Raw genomic sequence first — 5,655 nt, forward strand, 5'->3', positions numbered from 1 at the left:
CTTGGCACACCATTTGATCACAGCTCAGAGATTTTAACCTGCCTGAAAAACACCATTGTGGATGGATTTTCCAGGAACTCAAACATAGACTTGAAAACAATGTTTGATCTTAAGTAACAGTGTCTTTTCTCTTTTTGCTCATTCTCAGGCACAAAATACACCTCAATAGGCTGCTGTGTGTGTGTGTGTGTGTGTGTGTGTGTGTGTGTGTGTGTTTATGGTGTTTGGAGACTGGAAAAACAATTTCAACTTATTGAAGGTGGGGAGAGGAAAGTGCTGGAGTCTGGGGCTGAGAATTTTGCCTTTGGTCTGATTGTTCACAGATGTGATGGGCAAACTCATTATTGATAATGTGCAAAAACTGGCAAAGTCTTAGGCAAGAAAATGCAATAGAGAGAGCAGACCCCTCACGAGGGCTGAATAATACTTCTTAAACAACTGCTCTCCCTGCTTTCCTGTTTGTCACCTGAAAATCACTCTGACCCGCATTTTTAACTGTTCTGGGGAGCAAGGTTGTTACTGCTTCCTCTTCTCCTACCTCTTTACAACGAATACCTCCTGCTCTCTCACTACCTATGGCACTGTTGAAAAGATTTCTGGACATCACTTAGCCAAAGACATGCAATCCTAAGAGGTGGGTGTTAACTGACACCTTTACTCCACAGATAAGGGTGCCAAGGTACATGCAGGTCAAAACACTTGTCCAGCGTTCCAGAGCTCGACTGGGACAAACCCAGGCATCTGACTCCAGAGACTGTACTTAGGCACAATGAACCAGACTGTCTCCACCTATGACTGCTGAAGGTGCTTGCTGAGAACTTTCCAAACAGTCTCCAGATTCCAGCCCTCCAGCCATGGCCCCCGTCCCTTCCAGAGAGCCCAGGAGGTGCCTACGTGCTACTCAGACCCAACCTGGGTGAGACCTTGAGAACGGGGAGCCAAAGGGTAGATGAGTTTAACAAGCTCCTTTTCCCTCCCTCGGAATGATGCTCCTGGCTAAAGGCCATACTGTTTATTAGTAGTGGAGACAAGGATCTGCTCCACTGAAGAGAGTTTATGACATAGGAAGAATTGTGTCTGTGGCCTTTCCTACTTCTGAGACAAGCAATGTGGGGCGACAGGATATGAATCAATACTATACGAAATCTGATGTTGAGCATACTCTTGCTAGATGAACGCCCAATGTTAGCACCAAGAAACTCCATGTGGGTCTTTTAAAAATTTATTTTAATTGATTGTTATTTTTTACTTCAAGATATTTTAAATTGAAAAATAAAGCCACATATATTTGTAGTGCACAGTAGGGCATTTTGAAACGTGCCCATTATAGAATGGCTAAATCAGACTTATTAACCTGCTACCTCACATACTTATTTTTTCGGAGGTGAGAACACTTAAAATTTACTTCTTAGCAGTTTTCAAGAATGTAATACATTGTTATGAACTACGGTCACCATGTTGTACAATAGATCTCTTGAACTTACTTCCTCTGAGATTTTGTATCCAACAGCGTCTCCCTAGTAACCCCCACCCCACCACCTCTTGGTAACCACCATTCGTATTGGTCTTTTGATGCTCCAGAGTTTGGTTTTCTGCTTCCCCTAAGGGGGCGCTTTTATTAAGGTGATTTGGAAAATGCCACTTTTTCAGTAATGTAACATATCGAAGGAAATACAAATTTGACGTTTTTAAAAGATCTGGCCAATATAGTTGGGAAGTTACTTTTTAAGGTTTTTTTTTTTTTTTTTTTTTTTTTTTTTTTTGGTGACACAGAGTAGAAAAAAGAACTTAAGTTGGTGAATTGAAGAAAGAAAATCTAGTGATTTACATAAAGTCCATTGTTAGGGTGGACTTCAGATCAGGTTTCATCCAGTGGCTTCAATGGCAGAGTCAAGGCATCTATTGTTATTGCTTTGTTTTCCCTAAGAAGCATTTGACATCTTGATGACTTAATTTGGCTATGAGCAGCAATTGAGGTCAAATGTTTTGTTTATATCCAGAGGAAAAGGGAATCTTCTTTCCACTGTCAAACTAGAGTCCTTTTCTTAAGTATAATCAACAGAGGCTGTCTTTTGTCATCTGCTTGAGTCAGCTGCTTTTGTCATCTGATTTGGAAGAGGTTGACTACCAACTCTAGGAGGGGGTTCTGATTAGTTTAAATCTATCAGCATAATGCTCTCTTTCAAAGCCAATCAAATGGGTGCTGGAATATGCAAATATACTGTCCACTTTAGGAGTCAATACCAAAATTCAGTCACCCAGTCAGCACTATTTAAATTTTGGGTCATTGAGAGAAGTCTTTATACATAAGAAAATTAGTCACACTACTTTAAACCAATCTAATCCTGTTTTCATGCTAATTCTGTCCCTACTTAGCAAAAAAGATTAGTATTTCTTCTTTCACATTTTATGCAGCATCCAGCTAAGTTATGGAAGCTGGTAGAGACACCATATCTGATCAAGAGATTTCAGGAGTATCTCTAGGGTTGGGGATAGATCATGTTTTTTCTTTAAAATTTCTTTACTGAGTTTCTCTGTAAAATTGCAAAAAAAAAAAAAAAAATTAAAATTTCACACCACATTCACTGCACAATTGCTAAGTTATATTGCAGGGTAAATATGAAAAAAAATTTCTTTATTCCAATGACCCAGAGATAATTGATGTTAGCATTTTAATATGTAGTTTCTGTACTTTTCCCGTGTTTCTATGAAAATCACATATACACAGGGATAGAGCAGTTTGGGTTGCTTATTTTTATAAAAATGTGGTCACACCATCACTTTATAAATACCGTTCCTCACTTAACAATATGTCATGATATAATTCCATGTCTTCTGCAGACCCCTATTAGGGATGCTCCAGAAAATGTATCCAACCATTCCATTATTGATAGACATTCAGGTTATTTTTACCTGTTTGCTACCATGGACATGTTATTTCACTTTATTTAACCTGATATAATGGGCTCTTCTCCCCAGATTAAGGAATAGCATATTCTTTATCAATGAGCCCAAATCGCAAAGCTTGGTCTTGTGCTTGGCACCTAATAGCCACTAAGTTATTATATTTCAATTAATTTCCCTTTGTAACATGGATGTAGAACATTAACCAAAGTAGTGGGTGATTGATAAGGGGTACATTCCAAGATATTTGTAAGACTACAAATTCTCAACATGGCTTTTTGCATCAGGGTTTGGAAGAAACCTTCAAATGGGGGTTGATTGAGTCAGGATTTAAGGGAAAATGATGAGGCTTAGTGAAGTGGCTGGGAGCTAGAAGGAGCCTTTCCCTTACCCTTAAGCAAGATGAACTCCTCTTGCTGATGTTTTCCACTGGACAAAACTACCTGGGAATAAAAGGAACTTGTAGACTGAGGCTCTTTCCAGTGATTAGTCACTTTTCTCTTTATAAATGCAAAGTTATAGTATGGAGATTCCTCAACAAACTTGGAATGGAACCACCATTTGACACATTTATCCCACTCTTCAGTTTATACCCAAAGGATTTAAAATCAGCATACTACAGTGACGTGGTCACATCAATGTTTATAGTTATGGAACCATCCTAGGTGGCCTTCAACAGATGAAGGGATAAAGAAAATGTGGTATACAAACACAATGGAATATTATTCAGCCATAAGGAAGAATGTAATCATGGTATTTGCCAGTAAACGGATGGATCTGGAGCCTATCATGCTAAGTGAAATAAGCCAGTCCCCAAAAATCAAAGCCCAAATGTTATCTCTGATATGTGAATGCAAATTCAATATAAGGTGGGAAGTGAAGAGTAGAAGTAGTTTGGATTAGACCAAGGGGGATGAAGGGAAGGCAGGGGGCATGGGATTGGGAAAGATAGTTGAATGAATCAGACATGACTTTCCTGTGTTCATATATGAATACACAACCAGTGTAACTCCACACCATGTACAACAACAAGAATGGGAAGTTATACTCCATGTATGTATAATATGTCAAAATACATATGTATAAAATACTATCTTCTATAACTAAAAAGAATAAATAAAAAAAATTTAAAAATGTAGGACTTTTTTGCAGAACATGATAGCGAGAAGGCAGTTTCAACATGCTGACCTTATTTTGAAGAATGATTACTTTGGAAAGAACAGTACCATTTAAAATACATATTAACTACTAATGCAACTATAACTATAATAGAGCATTAGAGTTCCATTTGTATTTCTTTCAAAATGTTTTGTGTGATGAAATCACAATCCCTCCAGTAGAAAAGATAATTATTTCCCTTTGTGTTTAGGCATTAAAGTTATCAAGCATTGTATATGCATTGGCTGGTTTGATTTCACCCCCTCACACACACGCACATACACATACACATACATATTGCTGGGCACGGTGGTGCATGCCTGTAATCCCTGTGGCAGGAGGATCGCGAGTTCAAAGCCAGCCTCGGAAAAAGCAAGGGGCTAAGCAATTCAGTGAGACCCTGTCTCTAGATAAAATGCAAAATAGGGCTGGGGATGTGGTTCAGTGGTTGAGGAGTGACCCTGAGTTCAATCTCTGGTATATGTCCTCCCCACCCAAAAAAAAAAAAAAAAACTTCAGGACTTGGGAGGCTGAGTCTGGTTGGTGTCTGTTAGATTGCTGCAGAATTCGGGCCTGACTTGGAATCCTGGCTGCTTCCCACCTGCGTGAGCTCCAGCAGGCCAGAGAACCTCTGAGTAGGGATGATTGTGCTTCCTTCATGGATAACATATGTTAAAGCCCTTAAGACAGAACCAGGCAAATAAGGCCCCTAATAAATGCTAACTGCCCTGACTCATGGGACAGGAGGCCTGCAGCCCATCCCTCCTGCTTCTGAGTCAAAGTGTTTCTTCATGACACCACCGTCTCTTTTGAAGCGTCCTCTGCTGGGTTTCTACAGCTCTTTACAATTTGCAAGTGATCCCATGTATGGAATCCAATTTATATCTTGCTTCTTGCCCCATGACCAGGAGGGTGGACAGGGCAGGCACAATTGTCCCCATTTTTTCAAATGAAAAACTAAGGCTCAGATAAGGTGAAGGACCTGCAAGATGACTCCACTTCAACGTTGTAACCACCGTGTGACATGACATGCTTCTTGTCTCTTTACCAGATTTTGTTTTTGAGTCATAAACTGCCTCGAGTGGAGGGTGCCTGACATTTGCTCCTTGAATGCCTTCTGTGTAAGAGTATCTCGGCATCTCTGACGATGATGGGACATGGGTCAGTCAAGAGGTTCAAGGGAAGAGTCCTGTGAAAGAGATGGAAAACAAGCCCTCTGACAACCAAAGACACAGCCATAGTATCTAGCGAGAGTTCAGATTTTTAAATGCAGGTGTGTCTTTAAGGATGCATTTGGGACAGTTTTTCTCAATGTGTTGACAATGCTTCTGACACAAAGGGCCTGGAACCAGAAGGGAGGATGATGGAACAGGAATGTCAGTCATGGACATCAACTTCAGAACTTAAATGTGGAAAATTCTGTGTGGTTTGGTTGCAGTCAACGATGAACATCACCCCACTCCACAGAATTCATGCTTAACATTTGGCTAACCTCTGCAGAGTCTAGATCTATAAAAAACCCCACGTCGGGCCAGGCTGTTAATAGAAAGCAGAGATGTAGGAGTGTAGGAACTGATGGAGTCAGGGTTTTGG

The sequence above is a fragment of the Sciurus carolinensis genome, chromosome 1, assembly GCF_902686445.1.
Source record: "Sciurus carolinensis chromosome 1, mSciCar1.2, whole genome shotgun sequence".
In the NCBI taxonomy this organism is placed as follows: Eukaryota; Metazoa; Chordata; class Mammalia; order Rodentia; family Sciuridae; genus Sciurus; species Sciurus carolinensis.